Genomic DNA, 20,879 nt, shown 5'->3' on the forward strand with positions numbered 1-20,879 from the left:
CTTCATTGGTGGCTCGGGCTGGGAGAAAAAGGACTTTTACAATCTTGGGGTCATCAAGACTTCACAGAGACACAGACCCCGAGATCAGACAACTTTGCTTGTGTATACACGACAAGGTTGTGTCTGTCTTAGGACAGCATGCGCCATCATAAAGATAGACAACCAAATTGTGGATGAGACTCAATTCAATTTGTGTATTTGCAATTCTGTTAGAATTAAGGGATGTGATTTTTCCAATCGGGCACCCGTAATATCGCATCAATACATAAAGGCCAACCTAGTCTCTGTGAAGAAGATACTGCCTGTGCCCATAAGAATGAATTTGACTCTAGTTGCCCAGTTGTTGAAACATTCTGAATTGATAAAAATCTTAAAAGGAATTAGAGATGGAGGGAAAAAGACATTAATTATGATACACCAGGACACAGAGACCATCAAAGGGGTTTTTAAAAGGCTTGAGGAACATTTGTCTCATCATTGGTGGGATGCGCCTTTTGGGTGGTCACCAACAGCAACTGGTATACTGAATGCCTTAGTCCACCCTATAATTGTGTTGCTTATTTTGGTTAGTATAAGTTTAGTGTTACCTGTTGTAATACTTGTTTGGAATTGGAGGATGCTACGACGAGTGGCAGCATTAACATCACTATCAAAGGCATATGGCTTGGTCTTGAGAGACACTAGCTGTACGTCTTAGATGAGGAAGACTCTGTATACTGAGTAAAGGAATTTACTAATTTCAAAGAAGTGGAGAATGAGGCAGTTGCAGACTTCCCATACTTGAGGAATCCATTGAACACAGGAAAACTACAAGGATTCATTTGTCACGTATGCATTGAAAAGGTAGAAAGGTCAGAACAAGGAAGACTTATTTTACTTCTTCATTTTGGAGACCCCTCCCCAAAATGGACCCCCGACTCATTTCAGGGAACAAAACTACGCATGCTTAATAGCCTTTTTGCCAATTAGCATACGAGGCGGAGTAGAGGAAGTGACAGGGATATGAATATGCATTCATATTTTGTGTATTCAAGACTTCTGTAAATAAAAGGGCTTTGTAATACCTGTGATTTTTGCAGTGCACATTAGGGAATTATCCCACGTGCTGCCCGGCCGGTGTAATAAACATACACTTTCTAACTTTAAAATGTTAGAGAGCTTTTGTCCGTCTCAGTTGGATATTGATATTAGATCGATATTCATATTTTAGAAAATCAAATGGACAGCAGAGAAGGAGTTGACTGACAAAACATTGGGAAAGGCTAAAGATATAAAAGGCTGAGCATCCATTTTGCAGATGAGCATGTGGCTGGTAGTCATGGAGACTCCCAGCACTGAAAACTTTTTCCTTATTCAGTCCTTTGTTGTAATTTTTGTTAAGGTTTAATAAACCTTTGAAATTTTAAAAGTGAGCAGTCATTTCTCACAATAGAATCCCAGACAAAGAGTACTTGAGGCTTGGAGGGACCTCTGGAGATTGTCGAGTCCAACATCCCTGTTCAAAGCAGTCAACTAGAGCAGATTGCTGAGGATTGTGAAAAACACATTCACTCTCCTGTGAAAATTTAAAAGTTTATTAAAGGACAATAGGAGACAAAGACCATAAAGCAAAGGTTATTACGGCTGGGTGCATATTGGCACTGAGCCAAGACCACACTGTTACATTTGGGGATACCTCTTAAATACCTTTTCCCTTACATCAGCCTGTTGCATATTCATAAACCCTTATGCATTTCCATAAACTAGTTTACATTTTCCAGGAACTATTTTACATGACCCCTCCTCAGGTCCATCTTTTTAGAGCACGCGTGTTTCTTGCCTGTGGTTTTGGCTCCTTCTCCTTATCACTTCCAGTTTGGGCCTTGGTCCATGCTTTCTTCAGACGGTGAGTGCTGACAGTTGGCATATCTGTAGCAGGTGTCTGTTATAAATAGAGGCAAATAATTTGTTCAGCCTTTCAAGAGTCAATCAGAAATTTATTGATTACAGCAAGCGATGGCAAGCAAACAGCGCTGGGTGCAGCCGGGGAGTCCCAGCTCCACCTACGGCCCACACCGTTTCCCCCTTCCCACAGTCTTTTTATACTTTTTTTTCTCCGGGGCCGCAGTATCTCTGGGTGTACTCTGCGCTTGCGCCCTCTGTTGCTAGGGGGTCGTCTTCTACTCTCTGGTGGTCGCCCGAGGGAAGCTCCTCTCTTCTTCCCGGCGAAAGTCCACGGCCCTGCAATGGTCTTTTCCATATGCACCTAAGTTCTAATTACACAACCAGCTTAAGTAATCAACATACTAACTAGTTTCTGTCTGGCGGTTTTCTGTTATCTACACAAGGCTTCTCCTTTGATTCTCTGTTATCTACACAAGGCTTCTCCTTTGATTTTCTGTTATCTACACAAGGCTTCTTCTTTCTGTCTTGATGAACAAAGAGTCTTTTCTAACTTATCACAATCCCCCCCCTTTTCTTTTTCTTTATTTTGTTCATCAAACCTTTTTAGTTCTTGTAAGCTAAGGGCCAAGGTTTCATTAGTCTCAGGATCCTCCGGTATGGGTTCATATTTGGCCCTTATCAACATGAGGTGAGCAGCCTCCAATCTCCCCTTTACTATGTCTATGACCTTATTAAAAATACATGGGCCAAAGGTTAGTCCCAAAATCAGTAAAATTAGGGGCCCTGCCACTGTGGACAATAGGGTAGTCAGCCACGGGGAACTGTTGAACCAGGTTTCATACCAACCTTGTTGGGCTTCTCTTTCCCTTTTTCGTTTTTCTAATCCTTCCCTTAGTTTTGTCATTGTATCCCTGACTACCCCTGTGTGATCTGCATACATACAACACTCCTCTCTGAGTGCTGCGCATAGCTCCCCTTGCTGTAGGAGCAGGAGGTCCAATCCTCTCCTGTTCTGCAAAACTAATTCAGATAGAGATCTCACTGATTTCTCTAAGGCTGATATCGATTGCTCTATTCGCTCTAATTACTCGTCTACTGCTACCCTTAGAGAGTGAAATTCTTTCGTTTGTTTTACTAAGGAGGCCACTCCCGTGCTTACACCTGCTCCCCCCATGAGCATTAAAGCAGCCACTGTAAGTGTAGTAAAAGGTTCTCGTTTTTGTAGATGGTGTGCTGGGGTAGTTTGTAGGTTATATACATAGTCTTGAGGGTGATAGATAATTTTTGGGAATATGACTACTTGTATGCAGTAATCTGAGGTCTCATTGAAAATTTCCAGGGAGATGCAGGGTGTGAGTCCTCCTTTTGCACAGATCCACTTTGTGTTTTTATCAGGGAGTAACCACTTGGCTGGCTTATCCTCTCGTTTTGCTGTAGTTATTATTTCGCACAGGAATTCCATGTGCTGGGGCACTTGGCCAATGCATCTCCCCTTCCCTGTTACTGAGGCCAATGTGATTCCTTGCCCCCGCGGATCTTTCCAATTACATGAAGGGGGGTTACTGCCATTTGCACGTCTTGCCTTTTCTGATATTCCGATAGCTTCATAAAATGGGGGTTTAACATCAAAGCAGAGCCAACAATGCTCTGTAAGCCAGGGGTTAGTTACATTCAAGACCTGGTACGCTCCCTCTACCAGCTTCCAAAGGGTGTTAAATCGAGAATCCTCGCTAGGGGGTGCTATTGTCTGGGTGACAACAGTTGAATTTTCCATTCCTGCGTAACTTTGATTATTGATTATTCCAACATGGCTTGGCTCTCCATCTTTAGCTATTACCGGGTTAGGGCCTACTGGTCGGGTATCTGGTGAGATAGGCTCCTTCTTTATGGTGAACATGTTGCCTCTGTCCTTACCAGGTTCCACATACCGAAAACCCCATGTCCGTCCCACTGTCCATCCTGGATCTAATGGTTTAGTTACATTCAGATACACAAATTGACAATTCCCCTGATTGACTATGCCGCCCGACCAGTCCTTCTGTGGAGCTTTACAGCCGTAGGGTCCCCAAGAAACAGTAAGCCATTGATCTCCTTCTACTGACCAATCCGATGCTATTGTTTCACAGCCCCAATACCCACAGAAGTATTCCCCAGGGTAATTGCAATATCCCTTTCCTGGATTTGATGCTGGACACATATAGAAACCTATTTTATTTAGACATGGTTCGATGGGGGCCAGTGTGCATAATGACAGTGTAAAGCTAGGAGATCCGGATGATATCCGAGTTTGAATTTCCTTCCCATCTACTCGGGTTAATATCCACTTAAAGGGTTGATGTGAGAATTGAGAATATCCTCCTGGCAATAACATAATCAGAGCTACAATAATGATAACTTGCCAAGGAGGATGGAGTCCTGTTTTTGCATTTAACTCATAATTTCCTACCATTCCCCTTTTAGCTTGTTGCCCTTTTTGTTTACCTGGGGTGGTTGAGTCGGTACCTTTTGGGAGATTATCAATACCCAGTCGGTAATATTTGGAGTATCTCTGCATTATTCTACTTGGGATTGGGAAGAGCCTGGTTCTTTCCCCTCTGCCTCGCCCGCCGACTCAGGTGCTTCGAGCCGCGGGGATTACCATCTTCTCGGCAGCAGCGGTACTCTCCAGCGCATCCATTCCCTTTTCCCCTTCTAGCCTTATACTGCTCCCAGTTCTTATCCTTGATCAGGGATGAGTCACACGGGATTTCTTTCAGCTCTTTCCGACAACACCGGTTTACAATATGGGCAACAAGGGGGCAGGTTCATTCAGGTGGAAACAAAAATTCTCAGGGTTAACCCCTTTTCTGTAAACCTCCCACCACTCTTCTGATTTGAACCTTACCCACTTATTCTCTAATTCTCCTAACTCTAATATGATTCTTGTTAATCCTCGCTCTAGCTTGCAGCAGCTGGAGCAAATCCCAGTAGGTGGCTTTCCTTTGCAACAATGGACCCACCACCGTTCTTGGCAAGTTTTACAAACAAAGCACACAGAAGGATAACAATCACCACGTATTTCTTCAGATACTACTCTATAATCATCAGCCGAGGGGTAAGTGTGCCTTTTTTGTTCCCCCTCTTGGTCTATTTGGATTACCCACACTGAGTCCGTTAGTTCTTCTTCAAGGTGACCTTCAGGTTTCCAGGTTGGCTCGTTACTCTCCAATGGTCAGCCGTAGTGATCGGTCCTTTAACTCAGCTTGCGTGGGTCCATCCCTTCTCGGCGGTCCGAATTGCAGTCTCTGTGGTGAGCAAAACAACGAAGGGGCCTTCCCAACGAGGTGTTAAAGAATTTTCTTTCCATGATTTAATGAGTACTCTATCTCCAGGTTTAATCTTATGTATTGCTAGGTCTAACGGAGGTCTCTGAGTTAACAGCCCCTTTTCCCTCAGTTCTCTCCTTCTGTTCATAATTTGCACAATATAGGTATTGATCTGAGAATCTTTCAAACAAGGGTGATCTACAGGGGCCTCCATATCATAGGGCATTCCGAATAGCATTTCAAAAGGGGATATCCCCACATCAGTTCGGGGTTGAGTGCGGATATTTAATAGAGCCAAGGGCAAACACTTGACCCAAGACATCTTTGTTTCTAGCATTAATTTAGTTAGCTGTTTCTTGATTTCCCCATTCATCCGCTCCACTCTCCCAGAACTTTGCGGGTGCCATGGAGTGTGATACTTCCACTGGGTCCCCAGGGCAGTGAGAACATCTTTTGCTATTTTTGAAGTAAAGTGGGGGCCCCTATCAGAATCTAGGATCTCTATCATCCCGTATCTAGGTATGATTTGTTCTAAAAGTATCTTAACCACCGCATGAGACGTTGCTCTGGCGGTGGGGAATGCTTCTACATAATATGTCAAGTGATCTATCAATACCAACAGGTACTTGTACCTCCCTATTTTGGGTAGTTCAGTAAAGTCTACTTGTATATGAGAGAAAGGTCTTTGTGCTAACTCTCTCCCACCCATTGGTCTCTCTCTTTGTTGCTGCTTGTTTACCTTTTGACAGGTTAGGCAGCGTTGGGTTACCTGTTTAGCCAGAGTATAGATTCCTATACACATGTATTTGATAGCAAACTGATCGACTAAGGCCTGAGTGCCCCAATGGGTTTTATCATGTATAGCCTGCAGGATTCTCATGGCTATTCCTTTTGGGAGTACTTCTCGACTATCGGGTAATACCCACTTACCTTCCTCCTTTTCCCGTATTCCCATTTGGTCTAATTTTTCTTTTTCTTGTACTGTGAATGTTAATAAATATTTCTTTGAGCCATGATACCAGCAATGTTTCTTTTGGGGGTTACCACAAGCACTTCTGATGGAATCATCTCTAAACATTTTACAACCTGACCAACACGGTGTTGTTCCTGAGTCATCTCCACAAGCAGAGCAATCCTCCCTTTGTGTAACCTCAAGCTTATGTTTTAAAGTCAGTAGCGCAGCTCTCTTGGCCTCTTGATCAGCTAAATTGTTTCCCCTAATGGAGGCTCCTATTCCTGTCTGATGGCCACGGACATGCACTACTGCTATCCTTTCTGGATATCTGAGAGCTTATAAAACTCGTTGGATTAATTCCTCATGTATTAACCCCTTTCCTTGTGAGTTAATTAATCCTCTCTCTTCCCAAATTTTACCGAAAGTGTGTACTACCCCATAAGCATATTTAGAGTCAGTGTAGATGGTTCCGGATTTTTCTTTTAACAATTCTAATGCTCTGAGTACTGCATATAATTCACATGCTTGTGCTGACCAGCTAGGGCTAAGGGGGCCAGATTCTATTATCCTGAAGGTTTTCCCATCCACCACAGCGTATCCAGATTTCCGTTTCCCCTCAACAACCCGGGAGGATCCATCTGCATATAACCGGGCCCCTGAGGCTAGTTCTTCCTCTTCCAAATCTGGCCGTATTTTGGTTTGTTCCTCAATTTGTTGGAGGCAATCGTGTGCCAGCTCAGTAGTTGGTTCCCCATATAGGAATTGAGCAGGATTTTGTAAACTGGTAGTTTCTATAGTCAATTTAGGGGATGATATTAGGATGCCCTCATATTTAAGCAGCCTGGCATCTGTTATCCATTTTTCAGCTTTTTGTTGCAAAACTCCCCGGATGTTATGAGGAGATAAGACCCGCAGCTCACTTCCAAAGGTTATTTTCCCTGCTTCTTCTACTAAGAGAGCAGCAGCTACAATTACTTGTAAGCAGGTGGGCCACCCTCTACTAACAGGGTCTAAAAGTTTTGAGAGATACGCCACTGGTTTTTTGTTCCCGGCCCAGTCCTGGGCCAGCACCCCATATGCAGTTCCCTCTTCCACATTAATAAATAGGAAGAATGGTCTTTTTAGGTCAGGGAGACTGAGGACTGGTGCATTTACCAATTCAACCTTTAGGGCCTTTAGTCGGTCCTCATCTTCAGGTGTCCACTTGAGTAATCCTTTTTGAGTTAATTTTTCATACAGGAATTTAACTTTCCCACTAAAGTTCACTATCCACTGTCAACAGTATCCAAAAAGTCCTAACAACTGCCATATCTGTCTCTTATTCTGTGGGGCTTGTAATGAGAGTATACCTTGGACCCTTTCAGCATCCAATTTCTTAGTTCCTTTGGTTAACTTATGTCCCAAGTATTTAACTTCTTCCTCTACAAACTGTAGCTTAGACTTTGAAACCTTAAGTCCCTTCAAACTCAGGAAGTTTAGTAGCTTTATGCTTTCTTTTCTTACTATCTCCTCCTCCTTGCCTACGATTAGCAAATCATCTACATACTGTACCAAAGCTGTTCCTTCACCTAAGGAATAATCTGCCAATATTTGCTCTAATGCTTGTCCAAATAAATTAGGGGATTCTGTAAATCCCTGAGGGAGGACAGTCCATCTTAATTGTTGCTTTCGATGGACATCCGGGTCTTCCCATTCAAAGGCAAAATAATCTCTGGAGGCTTCTTTAAGAGGGCAGGCCCAGAAAGCATCTTTTAAGTCTATTACACTGTACCATTTATTTTCGGGGCCTAATTGACTTAAAAGTGTATATGGGTTAGCTACTACAGGAAATCTTTCAACAGTTCTTTTATTAATTTCTCTTAAGTCATGAACTAGCCTGTAACTACCATTTGGTTTCTTTACAGGTAAGATGGGTGTGTTAAAAGGAGACATGCATGGTTCGAGGAGACCTTGTTTTAAGAGTCTCTCGATTTCGGGTTTTAACCCTTGTCTCCCTCCTTGAGACAGAGGGTATTGTTTTATTCTCACAGGTATTTCAGGGTCTCGGATGGTTACTTCAAAAGGTTCGATATTCAATCTTCCTACAGTATCGGGGGTGTACCACACTTCTGGATTGATTTCAGCTTCATCCACGGTCCGTAGGGGACACAGTTTTACACCCAATTTCTCCTCTATTACTTCCACTCCTATTCCTAGTTCAATCATCAAGTCCCGTCCGAGTAGATTATAATCTGCCTCGGGAACTAATAAAAAGGATCCCACCCCCAATTTAGAATCAGTTTCCAAAAAGACATCTTTTATCACAGGTACTCCAAAAGGCTCCCCTTTTGCCCCAATTACCTGTACCGTGTCAGATGAAATTTTACACCCCCGGGGAAGGGTCTGGACGGTTGATCTTTCTGCCCCCGAGTCCACAAGGAACTCGTATTCTTGCTGCTGGGGACCTATTTTTAGCTTTACCAGGGGCTCCGTTCTTTCTCTTGTCCCCAGCAGATAGAGCCCCTGACACCCCTAGTCTTCCTGAAACTGTTTTTCATCATCCATCCTTTGTCGGCATTCCCGCCTAATGGGACCCCTCCTCCCACAGTAAAAGCAGGCGATTCTTCTCTCCTCCTTCCTCTCATCAATCCCATCAGTCCGCCTTGGAATTCGCTTACTTCCCCGCACGGCTGCCCCCTTCTGTAAAGGAGAGGGGGCAGTTTTCTGCCCTTCCCAAACTGCCGCTACCATCATCCTAACTTGCTTTTTATGAGTTTCATCCTCCCTCCTTACATAAACTTTCTGCGCCTCTCGCAATAATTCATCCAATCCTCTTCCTTGCCAATCCTCCAATTTTTCTAACTTCTTCCGAATGTCCACCCATGAGTTCGCTACAAACTGTGTTTTTAGCAAGGCCTCCACTACTGGGGTATCAGGGTCCACTCCAGAATATAACTGAAAGATTTTTCTCAACCTTTCCAACCATTCTGTGGGGTCTTCGTCCTTTTTTTGCTGTTCTCAAAAAGCCCTGTGAATATTCTGTCCTCGAGGGACAGATCTTCTTATTCCTTGTATTATAATGTTCCGCAAATCTGCCATATGGGCTCTGTGTTGCGGATCCTGGTTGTTCCAGTCAGGGCGTTGCATAGGCCACTTGGTGTCTGCGAGGGGCCCTTGTTGGTGTTCATCATCCCATATTCTCATCCCTACATCTCTAATCATCCTCCTTTCCTCAGAGGTAAATAATATACCTAAAATAGATTGCATCTCATCCCAAGCATAAACGTTTGGACCCAGAAATTGGTCTAATCTTTTGGCGACTCCAAGGGGGTCCTCTAAGAGATGTCCCATTTCCTTTTTGAACTCCCTCACATCTCCCGAGTTCAAGGGTACAGACACATATCCAACTCCTAAGATTTGGGCCGGTTGCCCCGGTTGCCCTGCATTAGGGTTAGGGACCATCCCCATTCCTGCTTCTCGGAGTGGGAACAATCCCAATTCCTCCCACCTTTTCCTAGTCTGGCTTCTAGTTACCTGCTGGTTATTCCCCTGGAGCTCGGCATTTAACTCATCCCCCTCTGAGTCATCTTTTGCTGAGTTGTTTTGTGCCGGGGCAGAGGGGTCAGGATGTTGTGCTGAATGTGGAGGCAGGGGAGGGTAAAGGTTCCGGGGAGGAGAACGGGGGGGAGCTGGTGGTAGAGGAGGTGATGGAGGGGGAGGAGGTATGTAGGGTGGAAAGGTGGAATCGGGTAGGTCTGTATCCTCTTTCACTCTTTTCTTTTTCTCCTTAGTACTAAGTGTAAACAGCTTAGTGCGAGTTTCCCCCATTATCCAGAGGGAGGCGTACTCGCTCTCCTCTGAGTTCGAGGGCTCTTTAGAATTCATGCAAATATTTAAAGCCTGACATATCCAATCCTCAAATGAGCCAAACACTGGCCAGTACAAATGGTCCCCTCTTATTTGTTTCCCTCCCCAAACCTCTGTGCAGCAGTGCACCATTTTCACCTTGTCCTTTCCTTTCCTGGAGGGGAAGGAATCCCAACTTTTAATCATTAGTCCTAATGGACTATCTGGAGGAATCTGGGGAAGCTTTACAGGGTTTCCCCCACCCATGGGACCAGAGGGCTTGCTTTTCCTCTGTCCCATCTTCCGGAGTGCCTTCTCACACACACCTCCACGCATCCCTCAATTCGTGGCCCAGCCCGTCGCCGGGTGTGGGAAATGCACTACTATGAGGTCCACACTCACGTCGTCTCACAGAGACGTCTCACTCACCACACTCTGGGATCCCAACCCCAACCAAGCGGGCCCCGTCCCCTTTGAATGAAGCAACCTCAGTAGCCCTGAAGGACCACTGAAAGGTACTTACACAGTCCTGTGTCTTCGCCCGGGACTTCGTGCACAAAGATTAAGGGGTTGCCGGCTATTCTTTGCTTGCCACCGAATTTGGGTTCGTCGGTAAGGGTCCCAGAGGGGGACTCCTGAGCGGGGCTCGCTGCCGAAGCAGCGAGGGCGCCTCCCCAGGAGGAGTTTCCAGCGGATAGCCCTTATCCGAGTTGCGGCACCAGATTGTTATAAATTGAGGCGAATAATTTGTTCAGCCTTTCAAGAGTCAATCAGAAATTTATTGATTACAGCAAGCGATGGCAAGCAAACAGCGCTGGGTGCAGCCGGGGAGTCCCCGCTCCGCAAAACGGCCCACACCGTTTCCCCCTTCCCACAGTCTTTTTATACTTTTTTTTCTCCGGGGCCGCAGTATCTCTGGGTGTACTCTGCGCTTGCGCCCTCTATTGCTAGGGGGTCGTCTTCTACTCTCTGGTGGTCGCCCGAGGGAAGCTCCTCTCTTCTTCCCCGGCGAAAGTCCACGGCCCTGTAATGGTCTTTTCCATATGCACCTAAGTTCTAATTACACAACCAGCTTAAGTAATCAACATACTAACTAGTTTCTGTCTGGCGGTTTTCTGTTATCTACACAAGGCTTCTCCTTTGATTCTCTGTTATCTACACAAGGCTTCTCCTTTGATTTTCTGTTATCTACACAAGGCTTCTTCTTTCTGTCTTGATGAACAAACAGTCTTTTCTAACTTATCACAGTGTTCTCATCCAGTGTTCATTGGATGTTATCCCATCCAAGCAGGCATTTTAACACAAGCATAGCTATTTCACTACTATGTCTAATCTTAATTAACAGCAGAAATACAAACTATATCTTTATAACAAAGTTACTTTAACATCACACATATAAAATCCATTTAAATATTTGCAAAAAGCCAATATTATAATATGTATCTATAACAGGATTGTGTCCAGTTTTGAATACCTCCAAGGACAGAGATTCCACAACTTCTCTGGGCAACTTGTTCCAGTGTCTGACCATTCTCACAACAAAGAAGTTTCATCCTGTCCCTAAGTGAAGTTGATTCAGATAAATAAGTTCAGATGCAGATAAAGGTGGGGGAAAGGCAGTTTTTCAATGGTCAGTGCATTCTTTTGAGGAAACAACCTCGATAAATTTCATTCATCACTCCAGATAATGCTGTAATTCCAATCTATTTTAGTCTCCAGTATAAGACCTTTCATTAAGTCCTCTCCACCCACTCACTAATCGGCAGGCCTTATTAGCAGCAGCTGAAATAATTTGGTTTGTTCAGCCTAGAGAACAGGAGACTGAGAGACCTCTCATTGCAGTCTTCAACAGCCTCATGAGGGGAAGTGGAGGGGGCAGGTACCAATCTTTTCACTCTTGTGACCAGTGACAGGACTCAAGGAAACAGCATGAAGCTGAGTCAGGGGAGGTTTAGGTTAGCTATGAGGAAAAGGTTTTTCACCCAGAGGGTGGTTGGGCACTGGAACAGGCTCCCCAGGGAAGTGGGAACAAAACCCTCACCCAACAATGTGCAATTTAATCACAGAATGTGTTAGGTTGGAAGGGACCACAGTGGGTCATCTGGTCCAAACTCCCTGCTCAAGCATGATCATCCTAGAGCACATGGGACAGGACTGCATCCAGACAGTTCTTGAATATCTCCAGTGAGGGAGACTCCACATCCTCTCTGGGAAGCCTGTTCCAATGCTCAGTCACCCACAGTGTAAAGAAGTTCTTCCTCGTATTTACGTGGAACTTCCTGTGCATCATTTTCTGCTTCTTGCCTCTTGTCCTATTGCTCAGCACCACCAAGCAGTCTATTTAATGTGCGGTTTCCGGGTCCTCTTCTGATAGCAGATGGCTATTACTGCAGAGAAGATGCTGGCCTTGGTGAGGAAGGAGAGTCAATCACCACTGCTATTTCTGTGCTGTCCTCATTTGTGCTTCAAGGATGTCAAAGGAATATGTCCAAGACCAGTCTAATACTGCAGCTCTCAGAGCAAAATCAGACATACCCACTAGAAAAAATCCAAACAACTGTACACTGGCACAGTGTCTTGGCTTGTAAGATAAGCATATATTCTATTTGCCATCTGTCAGAGGTAGGGCAGGTATCTTCTGTTGGGCAGTTTTCTTATCGCTTCCAAGAACAATGTCTCCCTCCGGGGAGATATCTTTTGTTAATGGGCCATTTAATGGCTCACTGCATGACTGAGAAAGTTACATCATCCCATTGTGAGATGCTCCACCCAGAGGGAGGAGCCAAGCATCCCTACCTGCATAAAATCAGCATTTCTTGGGACATCAACTCAGCCTCTTCACTGGATTCCCAGAGGAAAACCAGGCCCATCTACTCTATCACCAGACCTTCAGAGAAAACTACACCCTTCTACTGGATCATCGCTTCAGCAGCATTTCATCTGCCACTCCAGGAGGAACAGCCACCATTTAACTGGACTATCACTGACACCCTGACTCCTCAGGGTGTCAGGTTTCTGACTCTATCAGTAATTCTGTTTGTACTAATTACATTTTTTAAATTTTTTTTTTCCTAGTAAAGAACTGTTATTCCCATATCTTTGCCTGAGAGCCTTTTTATTTTGAAATTGTGGTAATTTGGAGGGAGGGGGTTTACCTTTTCCATTTCACGGGAGGCTCTTGCCTTCCTTCACAGACTCCTGTCTTTTCAAACCAAGACACACAGTGACTGGACAAAGGATATCTCATTTAGAGAACACTTTATTAAATTAATTTACAGCTAAAGGGAAGCAGGAGGGGAAATCTACAAGGAGTCAGAAGAGATACTTTTTATTCTCAGCCCTTTTTTAGACATTTTCTCTGAGTTAAGCAAGATGTTTTCTCTCTTTGTGTCTTTTTCTAGTTCACCTCTCTTTTCTTTGGCCTCTGTAGACTAAGTCTGCCAATCTCTAGGCTTTGTCTGATTACAGAGTATGAAATCTATCCCAACACTGGCTGCAGTCTCTAGATACTGGTGTTATAAAAGATCCGTCCATTTTCACACTGTTTTGCTTTAGAATCATCATCTTTTATCCAATTGTTCAGTACTACTCTGTCCTTTTTTTTTTTTTTTTGACTGCTAGAACAGCTTCTCTATTGCACTGAAAATGAACCAGAATGAGTTTAAAAAATTATTTAATAAAATACATATCATCCCAGGGATGAGATGTGCAGGGGATACATTACTATGAGACTTAAAAGAGCTCAGTCTGTTTGCCTTATTAAAAAGAAGCTTGGGTGTCGCCTTCTGATGAGAAGGCGGGTGACCTGGTTTCAAGACACAGCACGGCAACCCGGCCTCACCCGGATCACTCGGGCCACAGACATGCACAGACACCAATGTGGTGGATGGTCAAATGGCATTTATTATCTCATCTCATGGGGTTAAATAGTCAAGGGGGCTTCACTACGTCAGAAGGGGATGGTGGGTCTGGCTAGGGTTAGTAAGGAGTGGAAAACTACTGAGTTAGGAGGGGCTGCATGCTTTGGGGGTAATTGATTAACTATAGCAGGAAGAAGGGGGGAAGGGTCTAGCTTTCCGTCACATCCCGAGATCTTCCGTTTGCCTGTCCCTATCTACCACATCTCCCCCCCCCTTTTTTACTAATGAATGAGGTAGTTATAAACATAGGCACTAAGGTGAGGTATAAAGTTGTAATGTGATAAGGGAAAAGGGTTTTTTGGTAAACCTGAGTAATCTTCGCAAGGGAAGTTTAGAGAACCTCTGCGACTGGCAGTGTCCTCGGTTTTTGGTTCACAGCATTTGTTGCCGGCCTATGAACAGGATGTTGGCCCGTTCTAGGCGAGCTTGAACGAATGAGACCAGCCTGTTTAGCAGGCAAGGTCCGAATGTGAAGGTTAAAAGCAGTATCGCTAGCGGACCTACTAGGGTGGAAATTAGGGTGGTGAGCCATGGTGATTGATTGAACCAGGACTTGAACCAGCTCTGTTGGGTTTCCCTGTCTTTCTTTCTTTGAGCAAGTCTATCTCGGAGTTCTGCCATGGAGTCTTTAACGACTCCTGTGTGGTCCGCGTAGAAACAGCATTCCTCCTTCAAGGCGGCACACAGACCTCCTTGCTGCATGAACAAGAGGTCCAGTCCCCGCCTGTTCTGTAAGACCACTTCCGAAAGCGAGGAGACTGATTTCTCTAGAAAGGAGATGGATTTCTCGATCCTCTGCAGGTCCTCGTCGATGGTCATTTGCAGCTGAGCAAGCCCTTGGTGTCGGGTCGCGAGGGCTGAGACACCTGTGGCTGTGCCAGCTGCTCCCAGGCCGAGCAGCATTGCGATAGTCACTCCCGTTATTATTTCTCTTTTGTGGAGTTGGCCGGGCTCCTCGAAGATGTGGTACACCTCCTCGTCTGAGTGGTACAGGACCCTAGGAACAATTAGAACTTGGACACAGAAATCGGTAGCGTCACTGAATTTGGCAAGGAACACGCAAGGACTTAACCCAGATTTCTGACAAACCCACATCCCAGATGCGGATGGGACCGCCCACTTGTTGATCTTTCTGTTGGGCTTGACGACTTCGGTGCAGAGGTTGCCTTTCTGCTTCGCCAAGGCTGCACTGCCAAAGCATTTGCCCCGGCCTGTGACTTGACTCAGGGTGATTCCCCTACGGGGGGTGTCCCATCTGCACTGGTGAGGGGCTTCGGCTGTGGAGTAACTGAAAGGGGTGTCTAGAGCGACTCCTTCGTAGAAAGGAGGTTTAACATCGTAACAAAGCCAGCAAGAATTGGTTAGGTTCGGGTTGGACTCGTTCAAGGATAGAAAGGTAGCCTCTAGCATGCGGAAGATTGGGTCTGAGTCCGACTCGGCTAAGCGGCCTATTTGGAAGGCATCTGCATGGCCGGTCGGGATATCGGTGGCCTTTGTGGGTAGTGGTTTGGGATGGGTAATGTTTCCTCCTTTCAGCACGTCCTTAATAACTATATTGGGTCCTACCAGTCGGGGTGCCGGTGGTTGGAGCCTGATAATTCGCACGTTCACCCACTCTTTTGGCGCCTTGAGGACTACCGTCCATGTTCTGCCGGTGGCCCAACTAGGGTGTTCTGGCTGCAGGACCGTCATGTTATAGTCTGTGCACTTCCGATGTTCGGGTTGTGTATGATAGTTGCTATAGACCCCTCCCTTGAAGGCGGGCTTTTTACAGCCGGTAGGTGCCCAGGTGAACTGCAAGAATCTATTGGGCTCTTGTGGTTCCCACCCTTCTCCCAATGGTCTGGCATCTGTGACAATGGTTTCACAGCCCCAGTGCCCGCAATATCCCCACCCCGGGTAGTTACAGTACTTCTTCCCAGGGTTGGAGGCTGGACACAAGTAGGACAGGTACATGTACATGATGTGTGGGTGATGGGGTCGTAGTTTTGGTCGTCCTGGAAACAGGTCGGTGATATGGAACACGAAGGATGGGGTGCCTGCCGTGGTGATTTCTTTGAACACCTTGTCACTTGAAAGATGCTGCATGACCCACCTGAATGGCTGATGGGGGTGATAGTCTGGGTTGGCTCGCCCCTCGGCGATGAGCCCTAATAGCAAGATCACACAATGCCACTGTTGCTGTCTGGGTCTCACCGGTGTAGGATTCTTGGGTGCTGTTTGGCGTTTTGGTGGTTCGTCGCTTTCTTCTGGAACTGGGATGTACGCGTTACGGGGACGACCCACGAGCATGTCCTGTAAAGAGAAACTCGCAATTCTCGTTAGTCTCATTCTGAAGGTCTGGCTTGATTGATTTAAGTGGGCACCACTTGATCTTGCCCTCTTTTTTAACCGCCGCATACCCCCGTCCCATGAGTACCAGTCTCCAGCCCCGTTCCCATTCACCCAGTTCGTTTTTGATTACAACCTGTGGGCCCTCCTCTAGGGCTCGAGTGGCCCAGTGCTTTTGACCAGGACTGTCTGCCTCATCTCCTCTAGGGAACTGATTCAGTGCTAGCAAAGCTGTTGCCAGTATACGCGCTTGGTCTCCTGGGGGAACGGAATTGGTAAAGCCCTCTGCCTTTGCCAATACTTCTAGCTTAGCTTTCAGGGTCCGGTTTGCTCGCTCAACTATGGCTTGCCCGGTACTGTTATACGGGATACCTTGTACTAAGGTGATGCCCCATTTCGAGGTGAATTCTTGCACTGGTTTGGAAATGAAATTGGAACCGTTGTCAGTTTTGATTTGCTTGGGGATACCAAGCCATGCCATAGCTGTCAGCCAGTGCTGCATCGTGGCCTTAGAGTTAGCTTTGGGGTGCTGTGTGGCTACAATCGCTCCGCTGTAAGTGTCCACTGTCACTGCAAGCCATGCTCGGGGCTTTAGCAGTTGACATAAGGTGAAGTCCGACTGCCAGATTTCCGAGGCCTTGACACCTCTTGGGTTGACCCCGCTGGTACATAGGGGCGACTTCTGGCAGTGAGGGCAAGTGGCCACTACGTGTTTTGCGTCCACGGTCGAGATCCCGCATCTCCTCGCCAGTGCTTTGGCTCCGATGTGGAGCGACTCGTGCAGCTGCCGAGCTTCCTGCAGCGTCCACACTCCCTTTGCTGCGGCGTCCTCCTTGTCGTTGCCGGTCTGGAAGAAGCCCTTGACTGGGTTGTGGCTGTTGACGTGGATGACAGACACGGTGCCCCGTCGCGAGGAGAGTGCCTCCTCTAGCATTGAGGCCGCTGCTGACGTTGACACGCCTGGTCCTGACATGGCCAGGCAAAGCTTTGCCACGAATATAGAGTCCGTTACGATGTTGAGGTGTTCGTCTTGGAAGAGTCCGCACGCCAAGACCACTGCTGCTGCTTCCAGTTGTTGCACTGACAGTGTGGGATCACCTGTTTTGACGCAATGCCATTGCTCTCCTTCCTGCCACACTGCCGCTGCAGTGGAGGTCGTGGAGGAAGCGTCTGTGAAGACCGTCGGTCCCGGCTGCGGTCGGTCCATGACCTTTGGCGGCATGTCTATATCGACAATGGTCAGCAGCTGAGTCCAAGGTGGCCTGGTGGCGTAGGAGATTTCTCCTCCGAAGCCGGTGAGAGCAAGGGCCAGGTGCTCCGATATCGCGGTCGACTCCATGGTTGGCCGCTTGCGAAAGGGGAGGTGGATTCTTGTCGGCTCGGTTCCCAGGTGTCTCAGGGCGAGTCTCCTGCCTTTCATGATGAGGTTGGCGATGCATTCGACTCCCGGGGAAAACGCTCGAGTTGGTCTTCCGAGGACCACCCATTGGATCGGCCGGGACTTTTCGGAAGGTCCTTGGGCTAGTGCTCCCACTCCTCCCTTTTGTGTGAAGTGGACGTATAGATCGAGTGGCGCATCTGGGTCCCACCTGGCAAGCGTGCCAGTAGACATCTGGTGCTCGATGAAGTCGAGGGAGCTTGCTGCTTGCGGCGTCAGCTCCTTGGGGTCCCAGGGGTGCTTTCCTTTCAGGAGGTCGTTTGGGGTTCCATGACCTCGGGTGGAACCAGGATGATGTTGCGGAGCCACTGCAGAGAACCCACAAGGCGCTGCATGTCATGGAGTGTCTTGATGTCTCGGCGGACCTTCACCTTGGGGGGTTTCACGTAGGAGTCCGTGATCCCCACTCCCAGGAAGGTCACGCAGGGTCCTCTCTTGATCTTCGTGTTCGCGATTTCAAAGCCATTGGCCTGGAGAGTTTCCGTGATCGCGGTCACCAGGTGATCCACCTGGCTCGTCGATGGTGCAGCAACGAGGATGTCGTCCATGTATTGAACGATGGTCGCAGCGGGGTCGGACTGGCGCCAGTGCTCTGTCCACGGTGATCTGGCATATGGTCGGGCTGTCCACGAGACCTTGCGGCAGCACCTTCCATTGGAAGCGGAGGTTAGGTCGCTTGCCGTTCGGGAACATGATGGAAAAGGCGAACCGTTCCTTGTCCTCAGCGTGCAGGGGTATTGAAAAGAAGCAGTCCTTGATGTCCAGCACTGCGCATGGCTGCCCTTTGGGGATGGCTGAGTTCGTGGGCAGCAGTGTCTGAACTGGACCCATGGGTTGGATTGCCCTGTTCACCTCCCTCAGGTCGTGGATGAGGCGATGACCCTCTCCGGACCTTTTGGGGATTACAAATACAGGGGTGTTCCACGGGCTGGTGGAGGGTTCTATGTGACCCTTCTGCAGCTCGCGGCTGACCAGTTCCAGCAAGGCTGCCATTCGAGGCTTTGACAGGGGCCACTGCTCGACCCATATGGGGTCTGACGATTTCCAGGTCAGTCTGATTGGCAGTGGTGGGTGTACGGCAGTGGCCCTCAGGATAAATTTGTAATTCTGGCTCCTAACATAGCGAGGACATCCCTTCCTATCAAGGGTGGAGAGCTTTGTAGAATGTAAGGGTAGATTGCCACCGTCCATTCCGGTCCCTTTTTCGTGTGGAGCGTTATGGCCACCAGCTGGGTGCTTTTCCACGCCCGGGATGGCCCTCCCACTCCGTTCACTGGGGGGACCTCTTTGCATTGCCAATGCTGAGGCCAAAGCGCTTGGGGGAAAACTGTGCAGTTGGATGCCGTGTCCGCCCAGAACTGGAGCCCTATGATGTGGGGATCCTGACTGCCGTAAAGGCGGCATGTCCCCCACATCTTCAGGGGCTCTTTCCCTATTTTCATGGCCAAGGCCACCCAGGGGTCCCGCTCTGGGGCGTCCCCTGCTGGCCCTGTGGCACAAGCGTGGCTTGTGGCGGTGGTGGACACGACGGTGCCGCTGGCGGCGCTGCAAAACTCTGCGATTGCGCCGCTGGTGGGGGTGCGAGGCTGGCTGCCTCCTGTGGGGGCATGGGGTATGAGGGCCCCCCTCCCCACTGGGGGTTGACATAAATGAGCCGCTTCGCATTCGCATCGGGAGGAGGCTGAGTGCGGCCGGTGCGCCCCCTCCCTTTCCCGTTTCCCTGAGGCCGGGACCTGCAGTCCTTAGCGAAGTGCCCCTTTTTCCCACAGCTCCAGCAGGGCCCTCTCGGGCGTGCCTGAGATGGGGGCACCGCCGCGGACTGCGGTGCCGGCTGGGGACAGCTCGCTGCAATGTGGCCTGCCTGACCGCACTTAAAGCACGCCATGGCGCTGGTTAGGGTGTGAACAGCTGCCTGGATGGGTGTTAGGTGTTCTTCTCTTACGACGTGCCTGATCATATCGGCTAGGCTGGCCCCGGCTGGCAGGGAGCGCAGAATGTCTTTGGTGACGGAGTTACATTGTTGGCGCAAGCAGTCTGCTACCACGGGACCCTTTGCCTCTGCAGGCAGGGTAGAGGAGTCTACTGCTGCCCGCAGGCGGTCTACGAACTGCGTGAAGCTTTCGCTCTCTGCCTGTCTTATAGTGGACCACGGTGACGGCTTGGCCACGACCAGAGAGGCAGCCCGAATAGCCTCCCTAGCAGCTCGAGTGGTGGCCCTGACTTCCTCAGCCCGCATCAGTGCAGCTTGCTGCTGAGGTGTAACCATCTCGTCATGCTTCCCCAGCAGCCTGGATAGGCTCGAACCATGCAGGGGCTGCCCCGCCCCGGAAGCCTGGGTTAGAGCTCTCGTACAATTGTCTTCCCATTCCTGCTTAAACACAATGATTCCCGCACCACCGAGTATCATGCGACTTATTTGTTTGATATCAAAGGGGAGCAAGTCGTCATTACCAAAGAGGCCGTCCACGAGGGTGGAGACCATAGCCGAGTTGATCCCTTTCTCTGAGATTGCTTTGACAATTGCCTGTACGTCTTTAGGGTTTACCGGATTATATACCCGTTGTTGGTTTCCCTCTGGTCCGGTGATCCTCACCGGGAAGGCTTTTACTGCCCCGGAAGGAGCCCACTTTGCACAAGCTATCTTTATTCTAGCCCAGTCGGTACACTGGGCTGGTTCGCGTTGTGATTGCCTTTCGATGTGGCTTAAGGCTTTATTCGGTTTTGTTTCAAACCGCGTTAGCTCCCCTTTTTCCGTTTCTGAGTCCCCGTCAGCGTCCGTCAGCTCTCCCGAGCTGTCGGAACTGGTGGAGCTCGACTCAGAGCCGGAAGTCGAGTGCGAGCGCGTTTCCGGGTCCCGGTGCCTTTTCGTGCAGCTCCGGCCCCGTCCCTCCCCCTCCCTTCGGGGGTGGTGCCGTTCCCGCCCCCTGGGCTTGCCCTGCCGCCCGCAGGGGGAGGTCTCTCCCTTAGATGGTAGCAACTTTGAGCACGGCTCCTGATTGGGCACGCGCTCTCCGCCGCCCCCCTCCTCCTCCTTTCCTCGCGGCTGCGCACTAGCGAGAATCCGGGTCTTTGGGGTCTTCCCGCAGGGAGCATGCGCGCCCCACCCATCCTCTGGGTCGCCAGCGCCATGTTCGGCGGGGTAGGGCGGCGGCGGCGCCGCTCGTCCCTCCGCGTCTCTGGCTTCCCTTGCCAATTTCTCCCAAAAGGACTGCGCGCGCTGT

At 48.4% G+C, this 20,879-nt stretch overlaps 1 long non-coding RNA gene across 1 annotated transcript; it reads right to left on the minus strand.

The window, feature by feature from the left end:
* Positions 1-1,600: 1,600 nt before the first annotated feature.
* On the minus strand, positions 1,601-13,739 carry LOC128802374 (uncharacterized). The gene is made up of 3 exons (XR_008435393.1): positions 10,493-13,739; positions 5,028-5,168; positions 1,601-1,921 (listed from the first exon to the last, which is right to left on the minus strand). It is a non-coding gene; the product is annotated as an uncharacterized LOC128802374 (long non-coding RNA).
* Positions 13,740-20,879: the final 7,140 nt, after the last annotated feature.

The sequence above is a fragment of the Vidua chalybeata genome, chromosome W (genome assembly GCF_026979565.1).
Source record: "Vidua chalybeata isolate OUT-0048 chromosome W, bVidCha1 merged haplotype, whole genome shotgun sequence".
Classification (NCBI taxonomy): domain Eukaryota; kingdom Metazoa; phylum Chordata; class Aves; order Passeriformes; family Viduidae; genus Vidua; species Vidua chalybeata.